Raw genomic sequence first — 20,195 nt, 5'->3', positions numbered from 1 at the left:
AATCTACAGTTCCATGTCTCCCTTTAAGTATGATTCTTATAGCTTTTAATATTTCACATACACAAAATATTAAAGGACACTCTGGATCAGAGAAAACATATTCAAATTTTATACAAAATTTTTACTTCCCAAATGCACCAATTTGGATAAAAGTACTATGCAATGATTGTATAGTATGTCAACTGAATAAACCTTACCCAAATCAAAAACAAATAGCACAAAAACAAGATTTTAAAGGACAAAGTTTGTACTTTAATCACCGTATCTCATTTGATACTAAAGGACCAATTTCACCCTCATCAGAAGGAAACTCCTACATTATGGTAATTGTTGACGCATTCACACACTATGTAGCACTTAACCCAGTACCACATTGTAATGCTTATTACGCATATACAACACTTTATGAACACTGGATAGCAAAATTTGGCCTACCAGAAATTTTAGTTACAGACAATGGTACAGAATTCATAAATAATGAAATAATAACACTATGTCATTTATATAACATTAAACACAAACCACGTACATCTCATGCACCTTGGACAAACGGCTTAGTCGAAGGTATGAACCGTTCACTACAAGAATATCTTAGATGTATCATCAATGGAAATGATACAAAATATACCGAATGGTCAGCAGATGTAAAATTATTTCCCTTAGCATATAATTCACAAATTACGACAACTTTAGGAATGTCACCATATGAAATGGTTTTTAACCAAAAGCCACGCAAACCAATAATGTTTACAGCAAATTCTCATAAAAACGCACAAGGTTATTGTCAACCAAATAAAGACTCAATTTGTTATAACCTCCCATTACATACGCACGATGAAGATCATTTTCATCACCCACAAATTCTTAAATTAGCCTCCGGTACACACACCGAATGGATTTTAAATAGAGATAAGAAACACAATGAAATTTACCAAAAAATAACGAAAAAGTTATTACAAAGACAAAACATAAATGAACAAATCAATTCACGCTTTACACCAGCTTCCGATTTAAAAATTGGAACATTTGTTTTAATACCTAATTTTAATACTCAAAAAGGAATTTCTAAAAAATTACAACCCCTCCGAAAAGGACCCTACCAAATAATTGCAAAACCCACTGATGTCACATATAAAATTACCGACTCAAACAAAAAAGAAATCGTTCAACATCGAAACAACCTATTACCTTATTACCCAAAAGAATACGCACTCCGCGAATTAACTCAATTATATTCTTTCACAGGATTAAAAATCATTCAAAATGAACCACATCTGAAAAACACAGAACAAAATGATAACCCCACCGAAAATCAAAACACAAAACCAACCGCCACCAAAAACAATACACAAAACCATAAAGAATCTCCAAAACCAAGAAAAAATAGAAAAATGACAGAACAAATAATACCCCAAGAAGAAATAGACAAATCAGAACATAGAAAAACAACAAGACTCCGAAATCAACCACGTAAAAACTACAAAATGTTCATCCCCCAATCTAAAATATTAAAGAAAGTAGAATTTAAAAAGTAATTTTAAGATTTTACACTTCACAATCTTGAAACATCCGTAACATTTTTCATTTCATTTTTTCAAAATAACATGCTCACAAGTACGCAATAATTCTAGTTCAAAATAGACCAATAGGATTCATCCAATCCGCCACTTTCTCTAACTCAAACTAAGATCAATTAGACGAATAATCTAGAACTCCAGGCACATCTCTAACTATAACTTTACAACCTCCAGGTCAAAAATAAGCAAACCACTCCAACTTGACAGCTAAAATAAATATCACCATAATACCGTACCCCTCCCTTATCTAATAACCCAAAGATCAACAATATTTCCCCAACTCAGACCACGAATACCCCCAAAACAAATTTGATAACTTAGCCTAAAGTAACAAAATGAAGATTTTAATTAGCCTAAAGTACAAAAATCTCACCATACCCCGGATCATTTGACAAACAAAAATAAAGAAAAAGACGACCTCCCAGTCGCCATGAAAATTGCCCCCAACAATTTTTTACAAAACTCAACCCACTTGTCAAAAAACTAATAAATAATTCGACCACACTAGAAAATCGCCTCAAACAGCAAAAAATATTCGACCAAGAGATCATTTCTTAAATGCTTTTCTCTCAAACAGTCGCTCAAATACTTATAAATTTTAAACATTTTTTTTCAATACTTGAAGCTTTTATAATATTTCTTTTTGATATACTTGAATCTTTTCTAATAATCTTAATCATTTTTTGTAACATTTTTTTAATTTTCTACACAATACTCGAACTATTCCTCCAACTTTCCAAAACCCTTGAATATATCCACAGGTACGATTTTAACAACTTGTCTAAATGATACGAACAATTTTCAGTAGAACCGATATTTTTTTATTGTTTGTAATTTTCATAACATTTCTATTATCCCTCATTTTGACAATATGTAAATGTATAAAGAAAGCAATCCTCACATTTGCCCTAGCAACAGTCCTTCTAATTCTTTTTTTGGAAGAATATTATAATAAACACAAAATTTCTCACTAAAGTAACAATTCAAAAATCCATCAAAAATTGCTACCCAACAGTCACAAAATCAGTCTTCACCGACATCATCCCAAGATAATCCAACACCACCTTCAACTACTCAAAATCCTCAAACATCTACACGAATTTCTTTTCAAGACAATCCATACACTTTTGAAGAACGGCACGCTCGTTTATCTGAACCACTAGAACCAGTTCAACGACAAGCATCTCTAAGTGAACCAACATATAATCTTTACCCAACACTACCACAAGAACTAAGTAGAATACGAAACCTTAGTCAAAACCAAAACACAACAGAAATCAATAGACAAATTATACATCCTCGACGAAATAGAAATTTTCAAACTCCCCGAGTTCATTTTGATATACCTCAATCCCCATCACAAACCACTCCAGAAAACACCACTGGTATCACACCAGAAACTCCTACACTTTTTTCACAACGAAGCACTTCAAGTCTACCCTCAGACTACTTAGGTTCAACACCAACATCTGAACAAATACGTGAAAATCCCTTTAACCCCCCAAACCTAACATCACGACTGCCATATTGGACTACACATTCCTTTACACAAGGTGAACCAAATTTAGTCAATGACCCCATAGATATTTCTACGGATACAACAACATCCTCATCCCTCCCAGAAACATTATCACTACCATCAACACCATCAATAAGCCAGTTTTCACCATCACCCTTTAACTTAAATTTTCCAAATAATCTCGACGCCAGATATCGAGAACAATCATCAATAAATATTCCTTTAAGATTAGATTGGAATACATTCACAGCACCTCCACCATTATTTGGACAGCATCAAGAAAGTAACCGCCTTCATAACTGGGCACTTAATAGATTACAATATCGCCAAGATATTCACAACGATATCCGTGATCACAATATTCAAATACTCCAACAAAACAGTTTACAATTAAAGTTTGAAATCACAGTTAAATTAAACAATATTACACAACATCCCTACCCATTAAATCCACCTAACATAACAGCTCAATCACTACCACCACCGTTTATAACTACTGAAGTAATATATAAATACGACAGATACACCAAAAACACAATTGGTTACATTACATTTTATAACCCATACTCAGGATTATCATACACATGTATATTCTAAAATTATTAATTTTTCTTCAACTCCCTTTTCTAGTTACCTCAAATCAAAACATAAACCCTTCCCCTCGTACAGGACCACAAGATTTATTAGTAACACATTACGATTGTGAAGAAAATGAACAAAAAACACTACACAAATATGCAATAAATCAAGTATCACAATGTGAAACAGAACCACAGGCTATAGAAACCACAGATATAATAGCAACACTCTATTCAAAAGCCCGAGCAACAACAGTTACAGGTTATAAATTCACAGCGACATTTTCCGAAAAGAAAGTACATTGTTCACAAGTCTCCAACGGCAACAAAAACCGACTTGACCATGAATCATTCTATCAAAGTAATATAGAACGTCTTTTACATCTCAATCCCGACGATTGTAAAAATGAATTACTTAGACTAAACATCACACAAAATAAAAATTCCCAAAGAAAATTAGTTCATTTTCAAGTTTTTTCAGACTCTGTACACCAATCACAACTTGAAAGACACCAAGGACATATAAAATTAGACGAAAAATACCCGTATAACGGCGCACACGGACGATTAACCTATGACCTACATGATAAACATTGGATACCACACATTGGTATAAATAACCCATCAAACTGCAAAGCAGACACGAAAAATAAAGGATACCAAGAAATAATGTTTTTCGATTGGAAAATACAACTCGAAAAAATACAACTCACACGAGATTTATCTGATAATACAATGATCTATCAAGGAATCCGACTACCTTGTAAAAATGATCAAGGATATTGCGACCCTACAACAAGAACACAAGCAACAATTGTTTGGTTCCCCGAAGATACATGTACAACATTTCAAGTAGCAAAAATACACGCTCGTATGATAAAATTTCACGAAAAATATTTCATACAATCAATTCCTTATGAACAAGTCCATCCATCACGCAAACTAAGTTCCGATTTTAGAAACATAGACAATATAGAAAATAAATTGACACGATTTCAAATATATCAAGAAACAGAACTTGCATGTAAATACAGGAATCCACTTCACAGAACACAATACTCTGAAATATTAGTTGAATACGAAAAAGGATTCGACATGACCACTGGAAAAGTAAAAATCGACCCATATGCCACAGGTCATCCTCTAAACGAAGGAACATCCTATATACCAGTTAATTTTGAAAAAAGCAACGGACAACCTGGTGGACATCTAAAACCTTATGACACCAGAAGCACACGCTTACAAGAATTATCACTAATGAATACTACATATTTCGGTAATATCCACTATGATATTCATTTAGATATGAAACTAGATTATACAATTAGCCGAATTTTTCAAGAAATGTCACTCTCCGAATTAGAAACACTACACCAACTATGCGAATTAGAACGAACACAAATATTACAATCACTTGCACTAGCAGTATTAAAAATACCCTATGCAGGATACTTATTATCTGGAAATAGATCAAATTTTTTAGACTATGAAGGAAACATCTTATGGTTTTATACTTGTACTAAGAAAGTATCACCACTATACGTTTTTGAAGATAAACGATGTTATAAAAGAATCCCTATCTTTTATAAGAATAAAGTACATTTCGTGGATACACTTTCACGAAGAACCTATTTCTGGGATACCGCAGTCCCATGTGGATCAGAAAATAGCCACAATGTAGTACAACTAAACCCTGATGAAAATAAATATTATCTTCTCACTCCATATCCCACATTAATGCAATCACTCAAAAAATTTTCACCAGAAAGCATTCGCGCTATCGCTCGAAACCCAAATATAGACTTACAATCAATAGGAATCTATTCAAAATCAGATATTCAACATCACATTAGAACACAACAATTCCAAGAATTATTAACACAAATGGACACTATACAAAGACAATCAATTGACCAAAATCTACGCAAACTTGCAGAAACCGCAGGTTTTGCCGATATCTACACGCAAGACTACAGCGGATATTTTAAAGACATTAAAGATTATATATATCTAAACGGCGAAAAATACCGTCCCCAAGATATATCACCAATCAACATTTTTAGCTTTGTTACACTCAAGAATGAAATCCTTGATTTTCTAGGATGGCCCTACTACATCTTAGAAAAATTGACTATTTTATACGCAATGTTTAACTTTATTGGATTTCTTTTCTCACTTTTAAAAGGAATCTACAATACATGTGCTATACACACACAAGTAAACAGACAAGCAAGCGTAGCACGCATACTCTTTGCAGGATTTTTTGGAATCTTTTCTACATCTATAAACAAAATTCTTTTAGACGCACAAATAAAAGAATATAACACAAAAATAACAACACGACAAAATACATACGACGAAGAACATAACAATGTCGACACACAGCCAACGGCACCACAACTACCACCCCTACCAAATAACCATCCACTATCCCTAGTCCCACGAAATTTTCGAAATTTAGCAATCACACATAATCCAAATTTTCGACTCAATATATCACAAAGTCCCGTCCAACATATAATGACACACCAGTCACAAGATGATAATACTTATGAACAAATTATTGAACAACCCCATACCACCGCTTTTCAGTCTCAAAATAATCATTTTTTTAGCCCACGATGAGCCGCCAACTTGGATCACTCCACCGATCAAATTCCCACCCAACCAATCTTACCTCTTCAATCCCAATCATACCACTTTTTGCTTTTCCGCCACCCGATTTTCCATCTAGCAATGTAACATCAGGCATGAATTCCGACACTAACTCACATATTTCAGTTTTATACTCCATCTCACAGCTAAATAACCCGAATATTGAAACCCCCGATGAATTTGCCGACTCAGAACCATCCCCATCCAATAATTTTCATAACCCTTCTAATTTTTCTCAACCTCCTTTTCAACCCATATTGTCAAATAACCCTGACCCAATCACCCCCACACCCTCTTATGCTTCCCAAGTTACCCCAACCTACTCCTCATACCATTCTGACCAATCATCTCATTCTCCAGACACCCCCCGAATCTCCCCAGAACTAGATAATTTTATTACCCTTCAACAACAACCCTACCATCTTAACACCCCGACCTTAAACCAAATCTCCTCCACTACAAATTCATCCAATCCCCCTACACCCTCTTCAAATTATACTGAATCATTAACACCATCATCCACATCCACTATATCTTCACTCAACACTAATAGAGCTTACCGCACTTTTAAAAGAAAATTCCCCAACCATCCTTTCCCAGCAAAACCAGGAACAGCCCGTGAATACATCAACCACCCCCAGCATACTAACACTAAAGAATTTTTAGCTATCACTCTACCCTCATTTCCACAATACACTTTAAACACCCCTCACGACGCTAACGAAACACGCAACTTTGTAGATGAATACGTTTTAATGCCCACTCTCTCTTGGACCTCATACTATCACTTCACTAACCCTCTTTGCTTACCTTTATCCAGCACTTCCATCGATATAGAACGAAACAAAGACATGCTATATCGACTAACTACACCACTAACCGCTAGACAGTTTACTTACGTTGGATATAAAAAATCACTAAAAATACACACTGCACCTAGAGCTAATGAATATACACTAGAATACTACGATCACAACATCATTAGAGCTAACCAAGATCAATTCTTAGACGACGATCGCTTCGCTAATCCACAAATCACCGAGAAATTTTTCATCAAGACACCATATGTATTTACACTAAACATCTTCGACCGAAAGTTTGATCACATTATTTCAGAAGCACTAACAAACACACAAGCATACGAAAGTTTTAAAGAACGCTTCCAAATCTTTTCACTAACCTTTCATTTCCTTGCACCACACGAAAGAGATTTGCACTGCTCACATGATATTATGTTGCGCACTAAACAAACACATACATACAGTTACTATCGTTTCATCCAAAATCACTTTGACCTACACACACCCTCTAGACAACCACACCATCGTTTTCAATTCATTAATTCCAAATACACTTCACCGTATTTCCTAAATTTCACATATTGTATTAAAGACACTAACCTCCATGGTATTCTTCGTAATTATGACCCCATAACCCAAATGTACATTTTCTGCCCCATCACCAAGACCTTCAACGCCGAAGAATCCCGACCCTTCCTTATCCCGCACGAGTTCCTACAACCTATAGAAATCCCAATTTTAGAATTCATCCACAACACTAAATTTAACCACAAATTATATAACTTAATCCAAAACACACCTTATGAGTTTGCAGTAGGCACTGAAGAACTAACCACTATTAAGGCACTTCAATTGCTTTGGCCACTACTTCAGACTAAAAATATCATCCGCATTCTAGCTAAACTACTAACAACTTCAGAACTAATTCACGACATCTTCCCCCACGGTTTTTTCCCCGACGACTAACAGGTAAGTATGAATTCAATGAATATTACTAACTAATTAAAATATTGAAAAACTCACCATTCTTTAATCATGTTTTCCTTAGATTTTTAGCCTTCATCTTAGAACATCTGAAACATTCACAAAAGAAAAAATAAAAAATAGCAAACTTCTTCAAAACTGTTTAAGACCCTATTAAACTTTTGCACCAACAATTAAATAAATATAATACCAATGCAGTAAATTAATTTATAAAATTTTCCCCCCAAAAGTAGTAAATCTAATTATAATGAAAATTTGTATCTTAAAATTCCCCCATAACTAGCAGTAAATTTCCAAATTCTATGCAGTAAATTAATAAAATGCAATTGCAGTACTAACCTTTTGATATTTTCATTCATTCGCACAGAAATTCTATCCACACTCGCACAGCTCGCCCACGAAGAATTGTTTAAAATAATGAATTTCAGTTTCAAGTTTTCACACTCAACAACTCTAACATACAATAACATGTTTCAAACTTTCCTTTAACCCGGTTGGAAAGGAATCATATACTAAACAAAACTAACCAACGCAGCTTACTAAATACCACAAATCATAGAATAACAGCATGACTTAGAAAAGGAAACCAACGGTACCCAAACCGGATTAACCCAGTTTAAAACTGGATAATTTATTCTTTTGAAGACTATTACAAAGTCTTAGAAAGAAATAATAAAACACAAAAAAGTCGAAAGACAAACCCATACCACAAACAATTTGCTTTTTGAAAAAAGTACATAACCAACAAGACACAAGTAAAACCACAACAAACCCAACATAAAACGTTGTCACATAACAGGACCCCTCATAAAAACCGCATGAAATCATACTCCCACACCTGGCCTAACCCACCAGGAAGGACGTCCTGAGCATGCTCTATAGCCGGCCTAACCCACCGTGCTACATCCACGCTTTGTGACCACACCTTTATTTTTAATAAGAGCTACTCAAGGGTGAGTAACTTTTCAAAATAACCGAACTAAAACAAAAAGCTTTTGTGAAAACAACTAACTAAAATCATTATTAAAAAATATTAAACTAATAAAAGTTTTATAAAATGTAAAATCACATGATGCAATATATAGATCAGAATACAACACCAAGGACGAACATCAAAAGACAAGACGACCCCACTACACTCGAGAGAGAATGACCAACTACAATCGATATGCCGCTCACAATCACAACTCAAAGGATTTAGAGTACGACTTGACCTCGCAGAAAAGGACTTCATTGAACCAGACCAATGACCACCTCGATGACCCAAGTGTACGTACAGATCCGAGTAACCAGGCATCCCCTCCACGCACAATCTCCACGCCATTCCCAAGCTAAGATCAGACACAAAAGAAGTTCTCCACGAAGAACAGAAAAACCTGACATAGCCAACCATTCTGAAATCAGAATTGATTTTGTTGCAAAGACCCAGTCGTTGTCACAAGAAGAAGCGGAAGAAAAATATGATGTTCGCCAAATACCAACGTCCATCATCCACCCTTGAATTACAGAAGAACTGTTCTAAAAAACTCTGTAAAACCCGGATGGGTGGAACCTGATCTAAACTATATTTTATGATTGGATAAATTAAATGTTTTACCAATGTAAAGTATTTAATATTAACCAATCATGATCCATCTAACTAACAACCCACTTATTTGTAAGTTCTGAAGTTACTTGTAATTTCAGCACCAGAGAGATTTGAATTTAACTTAGAAATTAGTTGGACTCTCCCGAGCACTTCAGCAGCCGCAATAAACCAGTATACCCTAGATCTATTGAGCCTAGCAGAGACTAGTTAAACAACCTGAGACTAGATAGTATAAGAGTAAGATTAGGATCGGTATTAGACTAAGAAGTTGCACGAATCTATCCGGCCGAAAATAAGATAGCGTGACGAGCAGACGGTGTACCCTATCCGAAATTACTCTATGAGTTACACTTCGGTCCTAACTCACATTAATAGATATTTGGGTGACTGAATACTCCCGACGTTCAATATATCAAAGAATACTTCAACCAGATCAAATTACAAAAAGTACATACCAGAACAAAGTACACACCAGAACTAGCTATTTATTATTTGAATTTTCAAGGAAAATTTAGGTTTGTAATTTTGTTTTGATGTTGACTGCAGCATTCCGAGTACTATTTTCGCTAAAAGTTTGCCAGGCTAATGATTAAAAACGAAAAAAAATTGTTCAATAGGCGCGTTTTGTACGCTTCCCTATTTGAAGTTGACATACGTCATTCAAAAATAGAATGACTCATTGTTAAGTTTCTGGTGTTAGTTGTTTTAATTCAACTGAAAAAATCAAAACAAGCTATCTTCAAAAAAAAAAATGAACAGAAACGGTTTTCGGCTGAAACATTTTGTGCAGGCCTGTACATAGTGGATTTTTCCGCAAGATCAGGAATTCTTTTTTTTCCAATGTAAGTTAAATTTCAGATCTGAAACTCGTTTTTGCCGATCCTAGATAAGAATTACCACATTTTATATCCGAAAACTATTTTTTTAAATAAAAATCGAAAATTTCAAAATTTTGAATTTGCTCTTAAAACATTCCAAGTTTTGTTGCGTGTCTTATTGAGCATGAAAATGTTAAAACTGGATCAGAAACGCCCAAAAACAGCTAGACTTTGATTTAAAAACATTCTAGAAGAGTTTAACATTTTACATGGAAGTTTTTTCTAAAACAAAATCTTAGTTCGGATGAATCTTGGTGAAATAAACTATTGACATTTTTTTGTTAAAGAGTGTATTCAAATGTGCTACTAGATACACCGAACGCGGCATATCAGATGACGAAAAAGGATCTAAGCGCTGTACGCAATGACTACAGAAATAAAGGTCTCGATAACGTGGCGGTAACGCACAAACTGTTGAGACACTAGACAAATCGCCGAGCCAATGTCAATTGCGAAATCTATTGGTCAGTAACGAAGAAGGCGATCTAGAATTATGTCTTACATGAAACTCTAACCAAAACTGAAATCATGGTTCTTCGATGCTTTCTTTACATTCCGAAACTTCTACACTAGTGTTTGATTACTGTTCAGTGTATTGATGGAGAAAAACTTCAGTTTTTTCTGATATGAGGAGAACTGTGGTCTAAAACAGCTGCAAGACTCTATTCAGAGAGTGCAGTTTTCACTGATAGTTTAAGTTTGTACATTGCCATAAGCCAAATTAATATCTTTCTTAACTTGTGTAAAAATTAACTTATGATGTGAGGGCAAAACTGCTGTGATATAGCGTACATCCTTCATATCCATATTTGCTGTTGTCCAAGTTCTAATGTTAAATCAGCTATCGTTCTGATTTTGCCAGTTTTTTGAAATTTTGCTAGTTTTTCTATGCTACCGATCACATTTTGATATTTTTTCACCACTGAGTCATTACTGTTTTTTGCTATTGAAAGAAAAAAGATTTCAGTTTGTTCTGATGTCGGGAAAACTGTTGTCTAATAAACTGCATGTTTCTATGCGGAGAATGCACTGTTCACTGAGAATTGTGGCCGGAGTCAATTGCATGTCTCTATTCAGAAAGTGCAGTTTTCACTGATGACTTATTTTTAGTTTTGTCATGAGCAAAATTTAAAAAAACATAGCAAGAAAAAAAACCTAACTTATGATGAGCGTAAAATGTAGTCCCATGGCGCACACCATTGTTAGCTTATTGTGTTATTGTCTATGTTCAAAAACAATTCAGTGCTCGTTTCGATTTTGCCACTTTTTTGTAATGTTATCCTACCGTTTTCTTAGGACTTGTAACTTTTGCAGCATTTGATTGTTTTTTTTGTTAAAACCTTGACTTGTCAAATCTCAATTCTGTGCTTTTTTAAACTGAAGAAGAGCCAAAAAAGTTTCATATTTTTATGTGAAGTGAAAATTTTCGAAGGTTGAAATTTCTACAAATGCGAAACAGCTATAGTTTTCTTGTCCGTCCTTTAAATTATACGATCCACAATATTTCAGAGAAACTTACCTAAAGTTTTTGACGGACAAGTTTTATCCATTGTGGTAATCAAGCAGTAATTAGATACAGACAGTCAGACATTAGAGAAGCGGAACCTATTGTACGCGTTCAATCAGATAAAGCGTTTCGCGTTGCATTTCATAAAATTTCAGAAGTATGGGTGAAATAGTTGGATTTGTTCTGCCAGGCCTACAAAAACACTCAGAGTAATTTGGAGAAATTTTTTTAAAAAATGCTCAAACAGAAAATGATATTTTCAAAGGTTCGATTCAAAAATTTAGTCATTTGGAAATTTAAACAAGACTGCTCAGATCAGGGCGAAGCGCTAAATGTTCCGACTGCCTTTTAAGGCTTATAGAGCAGTAATTATTTGTCATTTGTTCTGACTAATTTTGCGAACTGAATCCGTTTGTAGCCAAATTTGTCACAGTGATCATTCTACTTGCCTCGTTCACTCTGCCTTGTCCGCTTCATAATTCTAGTTCTGCCTCATGCTTGCACCCTCAGAGTTGATTTTTAAAATAAAAGGAATAGGATACATAAATTGTTGAAGAAACAAGGAAATAGAGGAAAATTGATAAGACAAAAGAATGAGTTCTCAACCTGTCCCTAGGTTTTAACTGAGGCGAATAAAGAGAACTTGTCTTTTTTTTCCTTCAATTTAAAACAGAAAGATATTCCACTCAGCATTAACAACTGTTGAGCGGAAAGTTTTACAAATTGTACAGTTTACAACAAGCCCTTTTTCGATCAACAGCCACACGTCAAATGAAAAAAATGTATATGAATGCCCCATTTGTTATGAATCCAAAATAAGATTTAAAAAACAGCATAAACACCAGCTGAATCAACTCGCCTCAATACATTTGTGAAAATTATCATTTACAAACTAAGATCAATATGATAAATTGAGCATAAATTTGTGTCCACTCTGCAATTTACACCAATTAACACCAATTTATACCTTTACACTTTCAAATCTATCCTTTTGAGATTTATGCCAGGAGTTAACAAAGTGTAGAGTTTATGGATACTCTCGTTCTGTTACCAGTAAAACAGATCTCACCTTCCATTACACACAATTAACCGTTCGAAACAATTGCCTGCATTCAACAGCAATTTCACGTCCTATTTGCCACGTCACGTGTGACTTCTCCGACTCCTGAAACTAATTGCACATTTTCAGTGTCGCAAATTAACTTACAATTGGCTAGATCAAACCTACATCTATCGCCTATCTTCGATGGCACAACAAAATTAACAAAAAAAAACAAGAAAAACTTACTCTGATCAATTCTATAGCATAGGAAAAAATTGAAATTCCTTCAAGCCCTTTCGCATGTGCAGATTATTGACCAAAAGCAACTAAAATTCTTGGGGGATTAACAAAAGGATCGACAAATACTACCTAATAAAATCAGGTGACAGTATTTAAAAAAATCCCATATGAATGAATAACTGCTTTCCCGAACCCCTAAGATGATAAAGACGACCTAGCAGCTCTGTGTGATAACATGAAACGTCTCAAAATCAAGAGTAAAAAAAGCGAAAACCAGAAACGGTTGTCGAGCAGCTAGCAACAGTCGAGAGGAAGATTCGGATCCTCACGTCATAAAATATAGAGCTGGAGTGTAAACTAGATAATTTGATAAATGATAAATGGCGGAAGATTTTTGGTTCTAGTTTTGCTGCATAACATTTAGCACTTCATTTATCTTTTAAACTAATAAATTTTTCTGAGTTCTCAGTGAGTTTTTGAATTTAAAATAAAAAACGAAGGTGCAAAACGTGCGAGACCCCGGGATGAGTACATGTTTGATTTTTGCTCGCAAAATTCAACTGGGAAAACTAAGGAAGAAGCTTTTGATAGGAGAGTAAAAAAAGCCCTGGTGGAATGAGTTGAAGATAAGAAAGGCGGAATAAAGCAACGTCTGAGTCAGGAAAAAAAATCCGGACCAGCCAAGTTCTCTTCATTCGCCTCAGTTAAACCCTAGAGACATGTTGAGAACTCATTTTTTTGTTTATCAATTTTCCTCTTTTTCCTTGTTTCTTCGACAATTTATTTATCCTATCCCTTTTATATTAAAAATCAACTCTGAGGGTTTCCACTAAATAAAAAACGAATATAAGTTCGAGACTTTTTTTGATTGAGTTACAAACCTAAACGAAATAGTTATAAGTAAATGCGGCAAGCATGAAGCAGAACTAGAAGTATCAAGCGGACAAGGCAGAGTGAACGAGGCAAGTAGAATGATCACTGTGACAAATTTGGCTGCACACGGATTCTGTTCGCAAAATTAGTCAGAAAAAATGACAAATAATTAAGATAATAACCCGACCTGATAGGGAATTGAGATTAAATTTTTCCATCATTTCCAATCAACAAATTTTAAGTATTCGCCTCATTTTACATTAAATGTTTTTTTTTTTAATTTTTGATTTTTAATTCATCCAGCATTGTCAAAATATTTCGATGATAAATGGTACTTGAGAATTAGATTTGCCTAATAAAAGAAACAGGAATCGCTATATGATCAGTCCTCTACTTTCTCTTAGTAATTTTATCTAAAATTTTAAGCAGGCTTTTTTCCAAAATGCGCTACAAATGTTAAATAAACAACGAAAATTATCTAAAATCTGTACAAATATACAAAGTATTACAATTTTTGATATTTTTGATCGTGCTAGGGATGTTTTTGGCTGCGCTCCGCCTATTTCTGATATATTTCGACTCTGCTCGATTTTTGCTTCTTGTCTCGCTAATTTCTAATATGGATAAAACGATACCCTTGTTTTCGACTTTTTAAGTCGAAACAAAATGATTACCTCGACCCGAGTAGCAACAAAGTAGGACGCTTAAGTAAAAGGCGACAATTAGAAGTAGCAATTGATGTGCTATCATTTGTCACGTGTGATTTTGTTCGCAAGTCTTTTTAATTCCCGCTAATCTTGAAATTTTTTGGTTAGAAAAAAATTGATTACAAGCCTTGAAATAGTACTCTTTATGAAGGAGCTTTACCTCTGTACGTGTCTGCAATCAGTTGAATCTCTTATAAAGTAGAGACGAAATGGTTGAATATTTTAATCAGCCACTCAGTATTGAGAGTTCAAAACTCTACGAGTAAAAGCATCATTTCAAAGAGAGTAGGAAAAACTCGCATCAATACATTGAATCTAGACCAAATACCAAATGAGCAGATAATGCAATGAGGCTAAGCTGATTTTTTTAGGAGATCCCCACAAACTGTTCATAGAAAGCCTTGCAGTTATCGGCACAAGACGCCCCCTTGGCCAACCTTCTGCGAAAAATTTTTAAACTCGCGTTTTGATTTTGAAGTACATAAATTCTTCATTTCGTATTTGTTACCCGAGTCAAGAATTTTCATCTAGTTTGAAGCAAGATTTGAGCGGTTTGAGCGGTTATTTTAGACGATTGCGCTCAAAATCTTGCTTCAAAATGAGCGATTTGAGCAAGAAAAAACTTCTCAAAAACCGCTCAAATCTTGCGCGGTTTTTGAGCGGTTTACCGCTCAAAGACCGTTCAAATCTTGCGCGGCTTTTGAGCGGTTTTTTAGATAAACCGCTCAGTACTGTTCAATTATTGCGCGTTTTTTGAGCGTTTTTTTTTTATGAATCGCTCAAAAACCGCTCATTTTGAAGCAAGATTTTGAGTGCAATCGTCTAAAAAACCGCTTAAACCGCTCAAATCTTGCTTCAAAAACGGCGAACAACCTCAAATTGGGATCCCCTCTCGAGAAGATAGCGGGCATGGAACAAAACAGAGTTTCTACAGAATTTCATACAGTGTTGGTCGATTCTTATTGGTTGAAACATCTCATTCTATAATCTCATAATAAGAAAAGCCCATACCAATCACTTATGCGTCATTAAATTCGACGTTTAACAGACTAACGTATTTTTATTGGTTGAAACATCTCCGTCATTCTATAACCTCATCATAGGAAAAACCCCTAGCAATCACTTATGCGTCCTTCAGGGGCGGATTTAGGGCAGGGTGGGGGGCGGACGCCCCCTTCTAAGGGATTCGACACCCTGCCGACCCAAAGATCCCCTATGGTACGTTTTTAAAAAAATCATTTTTGGCCGACCGACACTAAAATTTTTCTTATGGCGCCTTTGACGCCATATATACTAACTTGCCTTTTTGACCTGTTTTTTCAAAAATGACTTTTTTGACCTTTTTTTAAAAAGTTTGCCTGCGGCGCAGAAAATGTGGCCAAAACAGCCACTTTTTACTGCTTTAGGAGAGCTCGGAAAATCAATTTGATCGACCTAAACAAAAGGTCAAAACTTTCGAAAATTTTTTGAACATCCGCCCCCAAGAAAATCCTAGATCCGCCTCAAGAAAAACCTTCGGTTATTTTTAACTATTCGCCTCATGATTATCATTAATCATTAACATTAAAAAACAAACTATATTTTTGCGACTAAAAACACGGCCGTAATGACAGTCATCACTGCATGAAAAAATATATGCTTCGAATTATAAATTATGGGTTAAATGTCAATCAAGTTTAGCTTATTAGCGTCAAATTCAGATTGCTTCTGCCAGTTTTTATATCAACTATATCAAGTTTCACAAACACAGTATATTAAAGGCACCCATGTTACTTTAGAATGACATTTTTCGAACCTAGAATAGTAATCGTCGCGCATAACCGAAGCTACACTGTACACGCCCTTGTTGCGCCAATTTTTGATTGTGACCGTGAAAGAAACTTTTGACTCTCTGAAATTGGACATTTCAACTATTCCTTGAAGTCGGAAATCTGGCTGATCGGACAAGTCTGTGATGTTCGAACGATTATATTTGTACCGAGCAAGCTGAACAACTTTGAGCCGAAAAGTTAAGCAAACGTCTGAGGCATTTTTTGGAATTAAGTTGTTCAAGTAATTTTCAACAGTATTTGATACATTTTGCCTGTCGGATTTTGTGGTATAAAACACCTCTTGCTCACATATGCAGAGGTCGCTGGTAGCTTTTTTGTACGAAAGCTTTTCGACATCCAGACAAGATCTCTGGCTTGGAATGGGGTCCAACAAACCTCGTGTTGGATGATTTTTGGGATCTGAAACAATTTAAAAACCAAAAATTTAGTTGCACCAAAAATCAGCCAGGGCCAAACTTAAGCCTTTGCAATGGCTGTTTTCAAATTTTCTCCAACTTTCAAAACTCATCTTTTTTAATAGATGTTTTACGTGATGTTATGGCTAAACACGTGAGGTTAGAAGTCAGGTCTGAAAAACAAACCTGTTCACAGTTGTTATTTTGTTCACCATGCCAAATTTCCTTGCATTATGACAATGTTGAAACAAGTTTTCAAAATTGAAATTGAAAGGTTGGAGGGGACTGAAAAAGAGCCTCTGCATCAAGCCTTTGTTGACTTTGCGAAAATCCTATTTTTGCCTATAAATTCTTAAGTTGTTTACACTTTGACATACCAGTTTGACTTACACTTACCATTCAGTTCATCCTGGCCTTGCTGCGAAAACTTTGACAACAAATAGTGCAGATCTTTCACAGTTGTCAACCTGAACTGATTCGCTTCCAAATTTCTCAATTCACTCTTGGAGAAGTAATTTTGTTCGTTTTTTGGTAAAACTATAAACAAAAACGGGTGCCATTGATCTATAAGGGACTCAGGACGCTGAAAAGATTTATACGTACTCCATTTACTACCGTGGTCTGAAAATACAATCGTCATAACATCATCCATTTTTGATGCCTCCGAAAGATGTTGTGTTAATTTACCATCTATGTGTTTAATATGCGTGTACTCATTATTATGATTGATGTTTGAGGTCACACATGTGACAAACTTTTTTCCTTGGGCTCTCCACAATTTTTGAAGATTGAGCATTTGGTCGAGTTGATATTCAGTTTGAAGTTGGCCGTTGAAGCATTTTATGTAGCCAGGATACACAGAATCAGTGTTGATTGAGACTTTTAGTATTTCGCAAGATGGAACAAACAGACCAGTGCTGTCTAATTGAAGTTGTTTTTTCAGGCTAGACAGTTGGTCGAACCTGAAACCCAGAACTGAATTAAGGGAAGGGCGACAAAGCGGATTTCATCCCCTGATTGACGAAGGGGTCCCCCTTTTGGTTCTATTTAACAGCATCAACTTTAGGTCGAGTAACCCAATAGTTTTTTCTAGACGTTCCTCGGGTGTCAAGATACACTTAGTTTGAGGAGAGGGGATCGCGCGCTAAGAAACCCGCTTAAAATATTACCCATGATGTGTGAGGTTTTTTGCTGTTTGAAGATGTTGAATATTTTTTTTGTGCTTTCACATTTTTAGTGTATGTTATTGTGTTTTCAGGGCCTCTGTTGCGTGCTCACTGGTAGCTAATATGGGAGGAAAATATTTTCGTCTTCGCACACAAAAAATTCTCTACCTTCCTGTTGGCTATCTCCTTCATTTGAGCTCACTCTAAATTTGTTAAGCTTTCAGCCAAGTTTGTAGACATTTGCCGTTTTTTTTTAAGTTTTGCCTAAAAACTTGGGATTCCAGTCCTGTTTTCAAGCAAAGTTAAATAACTAATCCGACTTTTGTAAACGAAGTTACGGATTATTTGTGCTCGGGGATATTTGTTTTTTCTTCAGACAAATTTCAACTTTTTAACTACCCATTTTTGACGGGATTTCTTATTTTATTCAAAAAGTTTTGTTCTCCTGAGGCTAAATTTGAAAAGATGTTTCACCTTTCCTCAGTTTTTGTTATTTTATGAGGGTTTAAAGATTGCCATTTTCACCAACTTGGGATAATCAATGCGTGATAAATTTCAAGCTATTAACCCGTAAGCGGAGTTTTAATCCGTCTTAGAAATCGTTCCAAATTGGTTAGAGGAAGCTTACTTGCACTAATTGATTTGTTACTAGGAGCGAAGCTTATCACTTTTTATTTTAGATGGTGTGTAGGAGGATGATTTTTCCAAAAAATCTCATTTTATTTGCAAAAGAAATTTTCATTTTTTTTTGTTTACATTTAATTTTTTCATGTAGTTATAGTTCCATAGACCTTATAAGGCAGCCGGATTATTCAAAAGTTCGCCCTGATATGAGCAATCTCGTCTCTTTTAAATTAAATCCGCTTAAAATTTGCGAAAACCGCGGATAGTATACGGAACCCACTATCAAAAAAAAACCAACTACTTGCTCTGACCGTTTTTTCAGCCAGTTTTTTTCAGAAGTACACATAAACATAATTTCTTCAATCAGTAAATTTACTGCTTCTGCGATTTGGCTAGCCACTTAGAAATTGATCTCAATTTTTTGGTTCTCGGAATAATATTCAGCAGCATACCATGCTTAACAATCGAATTGATTATAGTCTGGCCTGTCAATCTAATTTGATAATTTTTCACTTTTTCGTCCGTTTTTTGAACTTAAACTGAAATTGAAACTCAGAAAAAAATTTGCTAATTTTCTGCAAAGGATAATTCTTTTTAATTTATCAAAGTTAAATTGACTAATAATTTGCTCATAATTTTCTGCACTACTTGCAGTTTTCTTGGTTACACTCTTTTGTTTAAAATTGTTGTTGTTCTTACCCTGAAACTTTATACACCTGTGTGCTTCAGTTAATAATTTTTCCACCATTTTCTACGCAAAATTACAAATAAAATTAAACGTCTGGTTGGGCAGAAATGTATCAATTTGAAGCCCATTCTTTGATTCTATCAAAAATAAAACTTTCAGTGCGTTTGCCGTGTCGTAAATGAAAACATTTTTCAAATGAAAACTTTGTTTGAACTTAAGAGCCAGTTAAGCCAGAATTCATAATTGAGCAAAATAACCAAGTAAAGCGAGATAAAACATGTATTCAGCTTTTATCAAAAAATTCCTAGCTTCATTAACAACAGAAAGTGAATTTGAGAAGAAATCAGAAATCAACCTGCAAAAAAAATCATACTTAATTACTGATAGCTAAGCTTTGGTAACAAGATAAGTTCACTTTGCTGCCCTTGTAAATTAGAGATTTTTTATTGTCCATTGTATCTTGAAATCCAACGCGCGATCAAAAAAGCATCGCTATGACGCCAAAAATTTTGTTTAGTTTTTTTTTGGATTAATCCAACCCA

Source organism: Symsagittifera roscoffensis, chromosome 9, assembly GCF_963678635.1.
Source record: "Symsagittifera roscoffensis chromosome 9, txSymRosc1.1, whole genome shotgun sequence".
In the NCBI taxonomy this organism is placed as follows: Eukaryota; Metazoa; Xenacoelomorpha; order Acoela; family Convolutidae; genus Symsagittifera; species Symsagittifera roscoffensis.
This window is presented reverse-complemented; position numbering follows the sequence as displayed.